Genomic DNA, 19,962 nt, shown 5'->3' with positions numbered 1-19,962 from the left:
TGTGACGTCAGAAACGGAGAAACGGCGAGCGAAGCTTCGTCTAGGACTTTCTTAAGCGGCGTTCACACGATCGAACCTGGTTGTACAACACGTTGTACAACGTGTTGTACAACAGGTTCGATGAGCCGTCACACGGTCGAACCAACTTCCCAACCAACATCAGTTCAAGTCTCGCAGTTGAGTTAAAAAGATGCCGCTTGACAAAGACACAGTCATTGCTATTGGCCTAGCGTTGACACTTAGGAAAAAGAAAAAAAGATCGAAGTGGTCAAAGGAATGGCTTTTAAAAAGGGATGAAATTTCTCACACAAACCTGCTAGTAGATTTAAAATTAGAGCCAGATGATTGGCGTAACTATATGAGAATGGATGAGGCAGCATATTTATATCTGCTGAGGTTTGTTACTCCTTTTATAGTTCATAAAGATACGAACATGAGAAAGGCCATTACGCCTCATGAAAGACTGAGTGCAACTTTGCGATATTTAGCAACAGGCAGGGCACTTCAAGACCTGAAATTTTCAACTGTAATTGCCGCCAACACACTTTCTTCAGTTATTTTGTTTGAGTATTCTTTTGATTTTATTCTCCATAAAGCTGGATTATCTTTATAAGTTTGAATTAAATCCAAGAAAATCTCCTTTTCATCTCTTTTGGTTTTATTTTCCTCTGAATTCATCTTAAAATTTGTTCCTATCTAATCGAGCTCTGAGTAGCTACTGTTGTTTGATGTAGGGCGAGCGTTCACACGGTCGAACGGTTTGTCCAACCAGCTAAGCTCCGCCCACAAAAGTCAGACCCAGCCAGACTTTCATCGAACCGTTCGTCAAACGTGTTGTACAACCAAATACCTCGTTCACACGGTCGAACCTAGTTGTACAACCAGGTTGTACAACCCGGTTCGACCGTGTGAACGTGCCTTTAATGTTTATCGAAGTATCGAGGCTTTGCCTGCAGCAGGACTGTTAACTGACGGAAATATTTCTGGTACACGGATAAAGGCGTCACCTACGGAAAAGTTTCCGTAAAGCGCAATTTTATGTAAAACCTTCACAAATAAATAAGTAAAGGAAAATAAATAAGAGTTTTCCGTTGTTTTATCCATAAGTATGACTTATGGGAACTTCGACTTTGAAAACCAAATATATTAACATCCTTTATTGTAATGCTACGGAAATCTGTCAGGCTAGTCCATTATGGAGAGAGCAGCTTACTGACATTTGACCAATCAGGTGACAAGAAGATTCCTTAAGGTTCTTTACAACTTATCAATCATATTTCATACTATTTTTGTTATAAGTAATAAGTATACTCATAACTGCACTGTCTAAAAACCATGCATAAGTTCATCAATAAATAACTGCTAACTTTTGTATTTTTCTTCTTTTTTTCCATTGTAAATGGCGGAGACTTTAGACTGACTAAGATTATATATATACATATATACACAACACAATATATATATATATATATATATATATATATATATATATATATGCACCGCATATAAATAATTACTTGTAATTAAGGGTAATCTTATAAACTGACCGATTGAATAAAAGTTTTAAATGCAAATTAACCAGTGTACTGAAATATAATTTTTATCTTAATGGACCTCAATCTCAAAGGATTCAGGAGAGAGGGCTCTCCAATTACCAAGATGAATCTTGGTTGACAAGAGTGGTCGGTAACCATAAACTGATAATTAAGGCATGCAGGTGTGTCCTAAGCAACATGTTTTTATAGAAGCTGTCTTGCATATAGTCTTAATATCTTGTAAATAATTATCTTTGTCAGTTTGTTCTTATTTTCTTGTAAATACCTTTTTTTCAAATATGTTTTCTGTGTTTCCTATTCATTTAGTGCATTTCCTTAAAATATCTGTGTTGCTTACTATTTCGTTTACGTTATTCATGATATTCTTATAAACTTCGTTGAAGATTAATGTCTTTAGGTGATTTGTTGCTGCGTTTCTTTTGATTAAACTGTATATATAAGTCCTATCAAACCGGATTTGTTCTACTTGTTTATTTAATACATATCTTTATACACATATGTGTATGTGCCTCAGTATAATGTAATTATCTAAAATACATACTTATCCCTTTAAACAACCATTTTCACTCAACGTAAATAGTAGAAAATAGCAGAAAAATGACGTCAGAGTACAGCGGAGTTATTTGCCAGGCCTGCAGTACCCACGAGCCATCAGTTCTCGTGTTCCATCTTCAACCAGTAAATATGTCCAAGGAACACTGGTCTCGACAATTAACGCTGAACCTGACAGAGTTGTATCGACAACATCCATGTCTGTGGGATGTTCGAGAGGAAGTGTACAAAGACCGTGACGCACGTACTAGAGCAATCAAACAAATCATTACCAATTTCAAGCAAAATGCCGCCTACATGAATGAAGTAGAGGTAAAACGTAAAATAGCTCTTCTTCGAAATCAGCATCAGTAAAGCAATTATGGGCAAAAAATCAGGAGCTGGAAGCGAAGATCAAAACACCCCAAAATTATGGTGCTTCAACTCCTTGTCATTTTTGAACTCCGGTGATACAGTGCGGCCATCAGTATCAAACCTCGACAGTAGTGAGGAGACATTACCTGTGGAAATGTTATCAGACTATGAGGTATGTATAGTACATTTTCTCTCTCTCTCTCTCTCTCTCTCTCTCTCTCTCTCTCTCTCTCTCTCTCTCTCTCTCTCTCTCATAGAAAAATCACCATTACCTAGTAAGCATATTAATTCCCATTATACATTTATGTAATAAATTGTTACATAACTCAATACACCTATAATTGATATCGCACTTATATTTTAAGCATCACAAGAAACATTTCCGCTGCCTTGAAGAAATTTGTTTTGCCAAGGCACTCCTCCTTCACCCTCAAAATACTGCATATACTTTTCTCGCACCATCTTTCCTTCAATGCTGGCATTGTGACCCACCACCAGGAGTCCTAGCAATTCTGCACTCCTTTGTTGTCACTCCCCTGGAGCAACGATCCCATCAGACACACTTTCGATTTCTAAGGACCCCTCAGGTTGTGAATACTCATTTATTTCATCTTTCCGTAAAAAGTTGTGGAGCGCCGGACATGCAAGTATCAGTATGTCAGCTTTTTCCGGGGGTAAATTGATTGGTGCAAGGAACACTCGGAACCTGATTGCAAGCATTCCAAATCCATTTTCCACGGTACGTCGTCGTCCTCTAGAGAGACGATACGCAAATATCCGCTCGCTTGTTGTCTGTGTCTGGTATGGATATGGCTTCATAATATGGCGTTGCAAAGGAAATGCGTCGTCTGCCAAGAAGACAAATGGCAAGACTTTATCGCTCCCAGGTAGTTTGGGGTCCTCTGGCAATCCGGCAGTGTGGTTGACAATACGCTGACTGATAATGGTGTTCGCCCACACACCTCCGTCAGACACCCGTCTATTTACACCAGCATCTACATAGATGAAATTAGATTTTGCATCACATATAGCCATAAGAATGATACTGTAAGGCCCTTGAAGTTATAGTAATAGGACCTGGAACCAGGTGGCTGCCGTATTTCAATATGTTTGCAGTCAGTGGCTCCAAGGCTGTTAGGGAAGTTCCACATTCTCCCAAAATCGTTGGCCACATTTTTCCAATCCTCTGGTGTTGAAGGGGTCTGTAAATACAGCAAAGAACACACAAATCCACTTAAGCAATACCATGTTATATTTGCATGTTCCATCAAGTATACTCTGTCTGTCTGTCTGTCTGTCTCACACACACGAGCATGTGAGCTCGATCACAACCTACACCATGTCATTGTGCGTGTATTTCAGATATTCAGCGATCCACTTATGTTGCAAAATGACGAACACACTGTGGCTCCAAGATCACCCGTTGCCTCGACATCAAACACCCCACTGGTCTCCGGTATGACAAACACGGTTCGCGAGGTCACACCTCTACCGTCAACGAGCGAAATACTTGCAATTACATCGTCAACGAGCAGAAAGCGAGCAGCCAAAAGGCATTGTGACCCTAATGATGTATTACAGGAAGCTCTCCATCAGCTGAAAACATTATCATCCGAGGATATAATTAATAATGATTAATGTACTGCTTTTGGTGTTGTAATTGCTAATGATCTCAGACATATATCTGGGAGAGCAGCATGTATGTACAAAAACTTATTAATGGCACCCTGTTTTTAGTTAAATCAGGCAAGATTTCACCGTCTTCCAAAATTGTAGAGTGATTTTGACAAAGGAATGTGTTATGCATTATTTATAGGTATGCCATCGTAAATATAGGCTGATTAAGAAACAATATTCCGTTCATTACCCTTCTCTGGGGCCATCTAAGCTAAGTTATTGGGTTAACGAAGGTCATTTTCGTATCTCAAACTGTTTGTTTCAGTATATGACTGAACCTCGTAAAGAAACAAAGGTGGAATATTTTAATATATGCATTAATGCGCTTCAGGATTATGCATACATGCACCATAACTTTATGTTGGTTACGCACGCTACATACATAGCTTAATTCTGATGACGTAATCGTAGAACAAGTTAATAGCAACAACAACTGATCCTTCCGTAATAAGAAGCAGCACACAAACCACATTGACCACCCCTCCACGTCATTACCTATGATCTGTATGAATTCGATATGAGCAAAGATAAGTTATCAGATATATGACGGGGGTGATTTTGAAAATGTATTACGTATTGGTAAACCTCACCTAAAGGACTTCATAAATTTGCTTGCAGTTTAATGGAATTATTTCACTCAGACTCTGCTTGGAAATCCTAGTGCTGTACTGTAGTGGTAGTGATCGGTAGCTGCATCTTGTTGACAGTAGAAAGAGTAACGTTGCATGTAGTCGAGCTTCAGCTGAAATACTCTGCCTCATGGTAGCATCTTGTTTCCTTATATATGGTTCCACTTTCGATAAGAGTTTATAAAGGTGTTAGGGTCCATTCTCATAAAGCTGACGAAATCTGATTCATAGCCATGTCTCAAGTTCCCGCAATATCGTCATATGACTTCCTCCTATGTCTGCTCTTCTTTGTAGCTACTCTTTACACCACGTCCTTTTCTGCCTTGTCGCTTTTATCTTTGCACACACTGCTACAGCAATACACAGCGCGATTTTCTTCTTGCGCGTCTTACGATCCATATTGTACACAACTCGGTCCTGTGTCAGTCACTGCCAGGCTCTCACAATCCAACCAGCGTCGTTAGGACAGCAGCATAAATGCGCACGACAGGCTTAGCCCCCAAAGAGGCAAAGTTTACCGAGCAGAGCTCGACCGTGTGGACGGGGCCTTACGAACACGTATATGGAACAAACTCAAGAATACCATAACATTTGATTACGTTACCTACCTGACAAGATTGTCAGACTGAAATATACCACAAGTTAAGTTCCAATCAAAAGATGGAAAAAAAACTGGTTTGGTCCATGGGCATAAAAACTAGCTTTTTTTTTTGTTTTGTTTATCATGGCTCATTTTCTAGGGGTCATAAAATCAGTATTGATTATCGAGAAAAGGTATCGTTAGACATTCTTACTGAGTAAATAATTCATTGCATATGTTCACTATGGTGACGTATCATTTTCAAGTTTTGTTTCCATAAATTTGCCTGGATGCTGTTTATTCATATAGCTTATTTCAAATTCGATTATGTTAGGTTAATTTGTCTTACGAACTTTATTTGTGCTACGGTCTGTAATTATAGTAACCTTAGACTGATTCATTTTTGGCTAAAGAAATGAAACAGCTTCGCAAATACAGTTCCTATGCAAGCATTGCCTATAATCTTGCTGTTCCTGAAGCGATTTTACCATTATATATACAGTATATATACATACAGTATATGTATGTATATATATATATATATATATATATATATATATATATATATATATATATATATATATATATATATATATATATATATATATATATATATATATATATATATATATATATATACAGTATGTGTATGTATATATATACACATAAACTAGGAATTGTTGTTGTTGTTCAGATTAAGCCAGCAACATGCCTGCACGGGCTCTTGCTCCTAGAGCAGCCCGTAATAGATATGTTATATGAAAAGAGACAAAAATGGGCGATTTTCGATTCGTTGCCGAAGCTTTGCGGGAGTGGGTGGGAGGACGGGGCTTCCTCCATTTGGCAGGGACCGGAATGACTCACCCGGGAGAGTCCGGTTGATTGGCGCAGTCGCTGATTGGTTGGCGCCAGCCCCCTGGAGTATCGGTCATAGGGCGCACTGACTGGAGTACCTACGGCCGGCTGAAATGTTATCCCAGGGGCGCGCGCCTTGCCGTTCTACTGACGGTGGTAGGGAGATGAAGATTACTGACTTTTAGTTTTTTTTTTTTTTTAGTTTTTTTCACTATCAGGTAGGGAAGGTTAGAAAATAGAAACGTAATTTGTACCATTAATAATACTGGCGAGAATATCATTCTTATCACTGACCGTTCCCGCCCCACCCCAAAAAAAAAATCGGAATATGTTACAATACTTAAAAAGAGATCTTTACACACTCTGCTGGTGAAAGGTCATAAGGTCAGGTCACGATTCACGTTCACGACCTGTTGTGGAATTCTTTCCCACGGCAAGATCGATACCTGTCCCGTTAGGGGGTAGCGCCGTCAGTGCACTTCACGCGGTGCACTGTAGGCATTACTTAAGGTTTTTTGCAGCGTCCCTTCCTTAGGCCCCTAGCTGCAACCCTTTCATTTCTTTTACTGTACCTCCGCTCATATTCTGTGTATTCCATCTTACTCTCCACCTTCTAACACTTGTTTCACAGTGCAACTGCGAGGTTTTCCTCCTGTTACACCTTTCAAACCTTCTTACTGTCAGTTTCCATTTAAGCTCTGAATGACATCATAGGTCCCAGCCCTTGGCCTTTTGACCAAAATTCTATATATATATTCCATTCAGCCGACCCACGTCACGACTTTGTAACTTTGCTGAACAGCGAGCGAACAGCGAGTGGGCGAACTATAATTACCAAGAACCTTTCTCAGTGAATGTTTTTCCTTGTTCTTTGGAACTTTCCCGGGGCACCCCTGGAAAAAAAATTCCTAAAATAAATTCCTAAAAAATAGAGACACTGGCGCCTTCTTGTCTTTTGTCTGGCGTACGCAGTATCAGGAAATGCTTTCCTAATATTTAAAAGGTCACCATGAGATTCCTGGGGAATGCTAGGCTGTGTTGAATACTTCCTTTGTTGCTAATGTGTCTCAGTCCTGTTTCTTATCTTGCTGTTAGCTAGAAGGTGATAAGTTTTGTTGCATTTTACGTTGTCATTTTTCTCTGAAGCGCCTCGTTGTACTGCGTTTTTGATACTAGTGTGGTTGCACACACACGCACACACACATATACTTACATAAATAAAGAAAATGCAACGAAGGAAAGAGAAACGACGGAGTGGTTGCTAGGTCTTTCGACTTCCTGTCCTTTACTTAGCAGACAACATTCATCATGTTTTATATTTTTGTGATTCAGTTATACATACATATATATATGTGTATATATATTATATATATATTTATATGTATGTAAATATATATATATATATATATATATATATATATATATATATATATATATATATATATATTTATACAGTATATATATATATATATATATATATATATATATATATATATATATATATATATATATATATGTATATATATAGCTTTAAACTGTTCCATGGGGACGGTACACTGTAGGCATTACTTAAGGTGCTCTGCAGCGTCCCTCCGGCCAGTAGCCGTAACCCTTTTCATTCCTTTTACTGTACCTCCGTTGATATTCTTTCTTCCATCTTACTTTCCACCCTCTTTTAACAATTTACACGTAGTGCAACTGCCACTTACTCTCGATTTTCCGTTTCAGCACCGAATGACCTCACAGGTCCCAGCGCTTGGCCTTTGGCCTAAACTCCATATTCTATTCCAAACCAAAAATCGAGAAGAAGAAAGACAGTAACAGAGATCCCAGGAACTGTGATGTGTGTAATGAGGTATTATTGTATGACCTCAGTTTAACAAACGAGGTATTTAAGCGTGTTAACCAAATGATTAACTTTCTCTCTCTCTCTCTCTCTCTCTCTCTCTCTCTCTCTCTCTCTCTCTCTCTCTCTCTCCTCTCTTTCCAAGCTCTGAATTACTTAATTGCGCGTTTCTATTTACAATTCTGTCTCTCGCTCTGTGTTGGGTACTACGTAATTATTGTGTATCAGCTGAACAATAATAATAATAATAATAATAATAATAATAATAATAATAATAATAATAATAATAATTATTATTATTATTATTATTATTATTATTATTATTATTTTTTTTTTAAGAAGATTACCAACTAAATCTTTCGTAGTACAATTATAAAAGTGGGAAGGATTTTCCTATTATTATTATTATTATTATTATTATTATTATTATTATTATTATTATTATTATTATTATTATTATTACTTGATACACCAACTACACGCTGATGAAAAGGCGATATTAAGAATAGAGAAGAATCTATATAAAACTGAATGCCGTAGAAACAGCCATTATTATTATTATTATTATTATTATTATTATTATTATTATTATTATTATTATTATTATTATTATTATTATTATTACAATCTTAGATTAAGACAATCCCTTACTAAATATTTCCTAGTACAATTATTAAGGTGGGAAGGGTTTTCCACATTATTATTATTATTATTATTATTATTATTATTATTATTATTATTATTATTATTATTATTATTATTATTAATACTACTTTAAATCAAACAAATACATAACTAAATCTTTCCCAGTACATTTATAAAGGTTGGGAAGGGTTTTCCATATTATTATTATTATTATTATTATTATTATTATTATTATTATTACTTTGAATTAATAAACATGCATAACTAAATCTTCCCTAGTATCATTATAAAGGTGTGAAGGGTTTTCCACATTATTATTATTATTATTATTATTATTATTATTATTATTATTATTATTATTACTTTGAATGAATAAAAATGCATAACTATATCTTCCCTAGTACATTTAGTGGGAAGAATTTTCCACTATTATTATTATTATTACTATTATTATTATTATTATTATTATTATTATTATTATTATTATTATTATTATTATTATTATTATTACTACTACTACTACTACTGCTACTACTTTAAATTAATAAAAATGCATAACTAAATCTTCCCTAGTACCTTATAAAGGTGGGCAGAAGGGTTTTCCACTTAGGTCTTCCTACTGCCTTCCTGCTCTTATCACGTTTCCCACATTTACAAAAGGTCACGATGGAGTTGTGACAGCCCGTGTTTCACAAGACAAAGGCTCCCCGTGAAACGCAGTGTGTGTGTGTGTGTGTGTGTGTGTGAATGTGATTGCTTGGGGAAATATCAGCCTAAAACATTCTCCCCTTCCTTCCTCTCGGATCGATCCGGATCTAGACCGATCCGGGTCGTTTCAGGTCAGACCGAAGACCACGGCTGAAACCGTCCTGAACTTGGGGCGGAGGAATTTCCTGCAAGCTCGGTCACCATCATCACCTTGAAAGCGACAAAATGCATGCTTGTTCCAAGCAAGAATGATAGAATTTCGAAAATCAAATAACGGTGTTTTGTTGAGGGCTTGAATTCATTACTAGGAGATAGGCTTAGCGCTCCAGGCTGGCTCGAACAGCCGGTTGTCAAGAGCTGCTCTCTAGATTATGTAAACACAGGATTGCAATAAACAGTTGGGTGAACAATTAAATAAAGTGAGGCTAAAGATGATTAAAATTGTAAATAACAATGGAATTCAGTGTCAATTTAAATAATATAATAACAGGACGAATGAGAAAAGCTGTAAAGTAAAACTCTTTCAAATATATCTGCACCTAACATGAACAGTGTAGTTGCCCGTAACGGTGTTTGTGGAGTGAGCGCTTAGGAACCAGGAACATGAACCAGGACGTTGTTTTGCTTGAGGAGGATGCAGAGTTCTCTGCTTTCAGCTTTGTTTGTGAATCAAGCAACCTGCTTTTTCAAAACGGTTAGCTTGTGTCGTCGAGGGCTGAATTCATTGCTAAGCAATAGGCCTAGTGCTTGAAGCAGGCTCGAACACCCGGTTGTCAAGAGCTTCTCTCTCTCTCTCTCTCTCTCTCTCTCTCTCTCTCTCTCTCTCTCTCTCTCTCTCTCTCTCGTGTCTACGTAAACACAGACCTTGTTTATGCTTGAGGAGAATGTGGAGTTCTCTGCTTTCAGCTGTGTGAATCAAGCAACTTGCCTGTTCAAAAGAGTTTGTAACTCCTTCCAAAAGAAGTGTCTATTTAAACTTCTCTTGCGTAAATCGAGACTTACTAAGCAGCCATGATGATATCGGTCTAATCACCTCCAGAAAAATGTGTGACGATGGTCATAAATTTGGGGGATGGTCAATGACACCCATTATGTCCTCCTGAGGCGAACGAGTCGCTCACACACCGTAAGCATTCATCCGCTAAGTCATTCAGTCAGTCGCTGTGGTGTATACGCTACGGAATAAGTCCGTTTTTAGTTTTCTGTAAAAGAAAACTCTTGTGCCGGCTTTGTCTGTCCGTCAACACTTTTTTCTGTCCGCCCTCAGATCTTAAAAACTCCTGAGGCTAGAGGGCTGCAAATTGTTATGTTGATCACCCACCCTCCAATCATCAAACATACCAAATTGCAGCCCTCTTGCCTCAGTAATTTTATTTTATTTAAGGTTAAAGTTAGCCATAATCGTGCGTCTGGCAGCGCTATAGAACAGGCCACTACCGTGCCGTGGCTGAAGGCTTCGCGGGCCGCGGCTCATACAGCATTATACTGAAACCACCGAAAGATAGATCTATTTTCGATGGCTCTGATTATACGCCGTAGCGGCTGTACAGAAAACTCGATTGCGCCGAAGAAACTTAGGCAGATTTCTTACTTGTTTCTTGATTACGAAGCGTATAATGACTTCCAAAGGGTGAGCTTATCGTTCTTAACATAAGAAAAAAACCCACGAGAAGAAGTGTGAGTCTAGCTGATGATTTTTCTCCATTAAAATCACATTCCAAATTTGATTTATATTCGCGTTTGCATCTTAGCTTTCTTTTATTTCCCATTTTTAATTCCAGTTTTTCTACCTGCATGTTTACTTGTGTTCAAAATTACTTTGATTTTTTTCCTAAAGAATGGTACTTTATGGGGTGTCCAAATGTTAAAGAGCCCGTGCTGGCACAAGGCCAACTTAATTAAGCAACAACAACAATGGGATGATTCTCTTTGGAATAATCCAGTTATATCATCAGGAATATCATCTCTCTGGCGGCCTTTATAACACCCGTCAAGCCACCACTTCGCTTATTTACTCTTTAAAAATAGGCGATCCTCTTAAGAGTACAAGGTCCATTGACTGTTTACCTTTTTATTGTCATACTTAGAATTCTCTACTCGCTTCTGTTTTCCTTGGCTCATATAAACATTCCTGCTTGAAGAGTCTTGGTCCCACACTTTTTTTTTCGGGTCTGGACAGGAAAAGGACATCAAACTGCAAATCTCATTGACCTTTGGTCTTTTAAAAACAAATAGGCCCATAAATTTAATGGACATCGTAGTCAGTGGTGGGATTCTTCATCGTTAATGATTCAGTGAATAGCTGAATGATTAAAAATGCCCTCAGTCTGGTGGGCACATTCCCTCTCGGTGTTCTGGGATGAGGAAGGTGATTATCCCCTTTCCAGGGGTCTTCAAGACAACTGGTATGCTGACTACCATAGAATATGAGGCATATAATATTTAATTATGTTCTTTACTGCTTTTTAGCGAGTTTTATATATATATATATATATATATATATATATATATATATATATATATATATATATATATATATATATATATATATAAATCTTATGGTTATGAAGCATGAAGTACGTATTAGTCTACAGTTTTGGTAACGAATAGGCCATAGATGAGGTGATACCAGTTTATTGTAATAAATCAGTCTATTATTTTTGTTGTTGTTGTTGTTTTTAAATTCCAAGTTCAGAAACTGAACCATTTTAATCTGCCCTTTCATAAAAAAAACGGGACAAAACTATGAAACTATGTATGGTATATTAAGAATTATATGCATGAAAAATCTATGCTCTTCGTTGACTTGTTTCCACGATGATTCTCTCTCTCTCTCTCTCTCTCTCTCTCTCTCTCTCTCTCTCTCTCTCTCTCTGACTAAAGCTCGTTGATTCTCCGGAATTTTTAAGCCTAGTTCCTGTAGGTTTAGCAAGAGTCCACTCCTCAAAGGATAATAGGAAATCGTCGTGAAATGCTTCCTTTGAAAGTTCAGAGGGGGGAAAAAACGGTTATGAAACCCATTCAGAAAGTGTTGTAACGGCTCTCACACAATCAGTGACGAGAAATCTGACACAGCGGGAAGGAAATGATACGAAAATGAAAGCGGCAGACATCGGGGAAGGAGCAGTCTTTACGACGCAACTCCGGGAAATGACTTGAAGAAAAGCGTCCCCTTTTGTTTATTGATATAAGAGAGTGGCAGAACGATAGCGCATCTCGTAAAATATATTATTATGGATACCCCCTGTCTGGTGATTCGTTGGAACCATTATAAAATGAAAAGTAACTAACAAACCGATAAGTAAATAATAAGAATATGAGTAAAGTACAAAAAAAAATGGTTAGGGTAGTAATACATTGCACCTTCGTTTGGACTTTTGATATTCTGAAGAATTCATGGGAACTACCTAGACCTATCTATCTCCGACGATCTCGCCTAGACTTTAGTGTGATAAAAGTATGTTTGGAAGAAGGCAATAATAAACATTCGATCACCCTGAGGCGACTAAGTTGTACACACACACACACACACACCTGAGCAAGTGATGTCCAACGAAGCCATTCACAAGATGGCTATGAGTCTAGGCTTGCGCTGAACTAAGCTTCATTTTTTTCCTTGTTCCTATTCTCTTGTCGTGTAGCTTTGGTTAATCAAGTTATCTTACCGTCCCTTTAACTATAGACATTTTTATTTTAGATGAAACTGGATCTTTATATCGTTCTGAAAACGAGCAGATAACCAGTTTCGTTAGTCTTTTTTTTCTGGATGACAGCAAAGCGTGAACGAGAAATATCTAAAACAAAATTACTATCGTAACTTCAGCGCACGCTCCCTTATCCATTGGAAATCAGCTTGATCAAGAACTTGATTAGCACAGAAGTAAACTGGAGAGAGAGAGAGAGAGAGAGAGAGAGAGAGAGAGAGAGAGAATGATCGATTTGCTTCTAGAACCCAGCTTTGCAAAATATTTATAACAGAAAGGTTATCTAGACGATAGTAGTGAAATATTCTAGTCCGTGCAGCAAGTGAATACGAGAGAGAGAGAGAGAGAGAGAGAGAGAGAGAGAGAGAGAGAACACCCTCGCCTCTTCCAACGGTCAGTAAAGGCAGATTCCCAGTGCAAAGGGGAATTCTCGCGATCACGTCCGGGTTTAAGTATAGTTACGAACGTAGCATATTGACCTTGTGGGAAGGAAGCTAAAGACTTCAAGGACATCTCGTAAGTCTTTTAAAGATCTGCATTGATTTAGGCGTATTTTAATTTATTAAGTTTTGATGTATAGAATCAGCAGAAATTAGGTAAAACGAAGGAATTAGCGTCTTTGAATTGATAAAGTGTCTTTGTGAAAACTTACATTCCTTCATTATTTAACTTTTGTCATTCCAGATTTATGCTCTTTTTATTTCCAGGATTCCAGGATATAATTTTTTCAGTTATTTTCGTTATATATTTATTTATCTATTTTATCCAAGATGTATGTATATATATATATATATATATATATATATATATATATATATATATATATATATATATATATATATATATACTGTATAAATACTATATATATATAGTGTATATATATATATATATATTGATTGGATTCTGAAGACTGTCGTCACAGAAACTGTGGTCATCGACACCGTATATCATTTTCATATATCTTTTCTATTTTCTTCTCGGCTTGATCCTTAGTCGGGGCCGCTGTTTTGAATGGTTTTAGCAGATGTTTTCACGTACATATGTCTTTCTTGACTGAAGAATGAAGTATAGTTGTTGGCCATTTTATTTGGTGAAGTATTATTATTATTATTATTATTATTATTATTATTATTATTATTATTATTATTATTATTATTATTATTATTATTATTATTTTAGTAGAGTTACTATTTTCATTATTGCTATTATTATTTTAGTAGAACAATTATTATTATTATTATTATTATTATTATTATTATTATTATTATTATTATTATTATTATTTCAGTAGAACCATTATTATAAACATCATTACTATTATTTTAGTAGAGCAATTATTATTATTATTATTATTATTATTATTATTATTATTATTATTATTATCATCATCATTATTTTATTAGAACCATTATAAATATCATTACTGTTATTTTAGTAGAACAGTGATTATTATTATTATTATTATTATTATTATTATTATTATTATTATTATTATTATTATTATAGCAGAACACCAGTTAGTTTCATTCATTGTAATGAAGGCCTGTAATGCATTCCTCTTCTCAAGAACGGAAACCGTATTAAGCTACATCCATCGGAATCATTCCTTTTACTGTACCTCCGTTCATATTCTTTCTTCCAGCTTACTTCCATCCTCTCCTAACAATTGTCTCATGATGCAACTGCGAGGTTTTCCTCCCGTCACACCTTTCAGACCTCTTTACTGTCAGGTTCCGTTTCAGCGCTGAATGACCTCGTAGGTGCCAGCGCTTGGCCTTTGGCCTAAATTCTATATTTCATTCCTATAAGTAAATTTGTCGAGGATGAGAGAAAGAGAGTTGTAGAGAATCTCATTTGAAGACTTTTTGATTCGTCACATGGAATGCAGTTCGGAGTGTTTTGAATCCTTGCCTTAACTGTAATTTTCCGAGATCTCTTTGGTATGACATAATCACCGTTTCATTGTGGAGAGAGAGAGAGAGAGAGAGAGAGAGAGAGAGAGAGAGAGAGAGAGAGAGAGAGAGAGAGATTGAAGGAGAAAAAGAAGGAGAGAGAGGGAGAGAGATTGAAGGAGAAAAAGAAGGAGAGAGAGGGAGAGAGAGAGAGATTGAAGGAGAAAAAGAAGGAGGGAGAGAGAGTGAGAGAGAGTATTAAACCGCAGAGAAATTCTAGGCCAGTTTATAATTATTTTGCCCTTATATATGCTTATCCATCCACACAATTATAACATATAAAAACACGCTCATTTCTTTAAATATACAATCATCAACAAAACATACAATCCTCGGTGAAACATACAACCCGCGATAAAACATACAATCCGCGATGAATTATACAATCCGGGATAATATGCAGTCCAGGAAAAAATCAGTATAAAATATCCTGCATCCTAAAGCATCCTGCGCCATTCCTGGGCGCTGAGGGAATCACTGCTGGCAGCCCTGTCCCGGAAGGTTCGCGGATGTCAGCTCTCTCGCCCCGTGGGCGTAGTCAGGGTTGGGCGGAGGTTGGGAGGTGGGAGGATAGTTACTTCCTTGGTGCTTGCCGTCCCCAAATGTTGACAAGTAGTCAGATATTTAAAAATCATCATAATCGTCAAAGTAATGAAATGACTCTTGAAGACTTCTGTGAACAATCCGCTATAAGATCCAGTAAATATCATAAAAAAAATACCTCTTATAGAGTATTAGCAATATTATACGAAAGTGAATCTTTACAGATTTGGCGTGAGGATAAAATTAAGTAATTTCGCAAATTTCGTGACAGTAATTCTGGCAACAACACCAGTGACGTCATGAATTCTTCAGATTGAAAAACATGATTCCCTGAATTCTTTTCAATATGCCACTGCGAGTATTTCTGGCGGACATATTTGTCCCGCCAGCAAATTCCTAAGATGTATGCTGGTATTGCACCAGCCCCGGTTATTTTTTGTCATTCCCCTAGGTTAGGTTAGGTCACTGTGGTTCACTTTCAGAAATCTGAGTGTGGGAAACACAATGAGATCATTTTCAAGAAAATTCCATGGTTAGTTTCTAAGATACGACGTCCCTCTTTTTTTCAGGGATAGGTCCGGGTACTCGGTTACATCTCGGGAATGTGCCCCCAGTCGTCTGCGATGTACTCTAGCTCATTCAAATGCTGGCTTCGTTTGCCTCTGGGAAAAGATGGTTTTTGAATCCTGTTTACTTGCAAGGTTTTACTGTGTAAGCAAATTTTTTTTATAAATATTCACCCTTGAGGCCGGTGGGGTCTCTCAAAGATGTATTTTAACTCGTTTATTATTATTATTATTATTATTATTATTATTATTATTATTATTATTATTATTATTATTATTATTATTATCTTAATATAACCATTATTGTAATTATCATTATTGTTTTAGTGGAATAATAATAATAATGATGATTATTATTATTATTATTATTATTATTATTATTATTATTATTATTATTATTATTATTATTTTAGTAGAACCATTATTGCTATCATTAATGTTGTTTTAGTGGAATAATAATAATAATAATAATAATAATAATAATAATTATTATTATTATTATTATTATTATTATTGTTGTTGTTGTTGTTATTATTATTATTATATTATTATTATTATTCAAGTAGAACTATTATTGTTATTACCATTATTATTATTTTAATAGAATAAGAATAATAATAATAATAATAATAATAATAATAATAATAATAATAATAATATTTATTATTATTATTATTATTATTATTATTATTATTATTATTATTATCTGAACAGCCTCGCATTAGGCTTCATTAAGACGGAATGGTTCAAATTCCAGATTCTTTCACTTACACAGTACAATTAAAGTACTTGGAACCTAAACCATCTTGTCTTATTCAAACCTAACGCGAGTATTATGAATATGTATACAATGAGAAGTTGGAGGCTCTTTTTGTGATGTATATATATTATATATATATGTATATATATATATATATATATATATATATATGTGTGTGTGTGTGTGTGTGTGTGTGTATGTATGTGTGTATGAGTTTGTGTGTGCATGAAAAATTTGTTTGGTTTTAAAATGAAATTTACGAGAAGGCAAAATTTCAAGTTCAAGGCCACAGGATCTGAAGGATTGTGTTAGAATGTAGGCATTAGCTAGGGTGAATGGAATAAATGTACGGTTTGAATGAGATCAAGACCAGCGTGAGAGGGGGAAGATATAGGATTGAATCGATAGAGAATGGATGATAACGGGAGGACTGTAGGAGAAGAACAGTTTGCCTTTAAATAAGCAAGATGATGTGTGGGTCAAGTGTTGGTTATATAAAACAAGTAAAAAATGCTAGGCGCAGTCGAGTTCTCTGTACAGCGTATAATAATGTACGAAACTCTCAGCCACGGCCCATGAAACTCTCAGCCGCTGCCCGTGAATCTATAGCGGTGCCAGACGCACGATAGTGGCTAACTTTAACCTTAAATAAAATAAAAGCTACTGAGGCTAGAAAGCTGCAATTTGGTGTGTTTGATGATTGGAGGGTGAATGATCAATATACCAATTTGCAGCCTTCTAGCCTCAGTAGTTTTTAAGATCTGAGGGCGGACAGAAAAGTGCCGAGAGAAAAAGTGCGGACGGAAAGACAAAGCCGGCACAATAGTTTTCTTTTCAGAAAATTAAAAACATACAGAGAGAGAGAGAGAGAGAGAGAGAGAGAGAGAGAGAGAGAGAGAGAGAGAGTCTTTTCATTCTAAAGGCATACTGGTACAGTCTTGGTAACGATCTCTTCTACAGGAAAGTGGGAGAATTCTTCAGGGACTTTACAGGGCGGCAGGTTCTGAAGTGACCTTTGATCGTAAACCACTCTCTCTCTCGGAACTAGCTTTTTTGTTAACAAGTAATCAGCATGAATTCAATTGCTTCTAACTTAGAAATCTACGATTTGAGAATCTAGAGAACTATTATAAGAGTTTTAATCTACTTTTTTGTGCTTGCAAAGAGCAAGCAGTAATATCACAGGCAGAATTTCCCAGAATCTACGGGGTGTTCACACACAATTTTACTAACTATACATGCGCCGAATAATAAATAAATAAAAAACTATTTAACATTAATGTTGTGACATCAGATGTACAGTACATACGGTGTTAAAAAAAATGTATCAGTATTAATGTAATGACTATGATGATGTTCATTATCATTATCATTACCATTATTGTTGCTACAGTGACTAAATTTATTTGTGTTTCCTTTACTGGTGATTTTTTTTCAATATTAGTGTATTCAGCAGTATCAGTGACAGCTATCATTATAATTATAACCAGGCGTGGTGTGGATTTCACTGTATTCACTGAGTCTAGAGCTGTTGTCATTCCTTGTTAATTTGTTCAGGAAATCTACTCATTCCACTTGTTAAGTGTTTCTTTCAAACGGTTCAGTGTCCATTCCTCTCGAGATGGGTCTATACCAGTGGTTATCGACCTTTTTTGGCCCATACATTCTTTCACCATATGTTAGAAGGTCATTCCTCCCCCTCCCCCTTTCCAAAATTGTCTGACTCAAAAGGTGCGTTCCTAATTATATGCAACAAAATACTAGCACAAACAAACAAACTTGCGGAGAGAACGCCCAGCGTGATCCCTCAGTAGTGCAGACTGATACACACTGCGTTTTGTGAGCCCTAGAGCCAGTATGAGCCTGCCAACCTGTGGTAACGATTCCCCCCTCCCCTGAAACTCTGAAATCCCCTTAGGGAGGAATTCCCCCTTGCTTGAGAACCACTGGTCTAGGCACTGAACAGTTTGATATGAAAAGGAAAGTACTCTATCCTGACTTCACTTAGGACCAAATATCTTTGCTAAGATCTCCACATTTATCACTTTTTCATTCCTTCTTACGCATCTTATATGCACAAACAATTCATCTCCATCGTTTGAAATTTTTTCTCTCATTTGCACTCAACATACACACCTTATTTCCATAGATGAAAGTAGGCTCAACAAGTCCATCATATATTCCCACCCTGACATCCGTTAACACTCAAAGTCTTCTCCCGATCTTTTACGAACAGTGCCTTCCTCGCTTAGCCTATTCTGTGAACCACCACTTACCTCTTCCTGCCATCACCAGGGATATTTACTTTCAATTACTTATATAAATCAGCTAATTTCATTCTCTCATCATTCATACTAACAATTAGGGTATTACTCCTCCTCCAGCCTTTCATTTACCTTAGTTTCACTCTTGCTAACATTTGCTCTCAACTTCTCCTCCTGATAATATTCTTTAACCCTTTCACTAGTTTCTGGCGAGTCTCGTCACCATCTCCAGTAAATACTATGCCATCTGCAAATGTCACCCATCCCAGCATTATATTCACAAGTCATTTTCTTACCCAGCAATTTTGCACCAACATCTGATTTTCATTTTCTGGTGTCTGACATCGCCGCCTCAACGAAAACAAAAGTCTACAAAGATATTGAACAGCCATGGAGACTACACATCCTTGTCAGAAGCTCATTTCTTAAACCAACCCAACCACTTTTTAAAAAAATAAGTGCTTCGTTTCTTTCCTATCATAAAAGCAATCCCTCTCAGCTTCCTATCTTCCATATCTTATCTTCTCAGCATCGACTCCTTATTGAATCTGTTAAAAAATTTTGCTACAGCAGGTTATGCGTGTCCGGCTCATTATTCTTTCAAAATTCCTCACATTCCTGTTTCATAGCAAACTATTGGTCCATACACACCCTTCCTTTTCGGTACCAAAACTGTTCTTCACTTATCAATCCTTTTATCTGTTGCACTCTCCTTATCAGTTATCTTATTTATAAATCTTACTGGCGACTCAGTGGAATGACCATTCTGTC

This window comes from Macrobrachium rosenbergii, chromosome 39, assembly GCF_040412425.1.
Source record: "Macrobrachium rosenbergii isolate ZJJX-2024 chromosome 39, ASM4041242v1, whole genome shotgun sequence".
Lineage (NCBI taxonomy): Eukaryota > Metazoa > Arthropoda > Malacostraca > Decapoda > Palaemonidae > Macrobrachium > Macrobrachium rosenbergii.
This window is presented reverse-complemented; position numbering follows the sequence as displayed.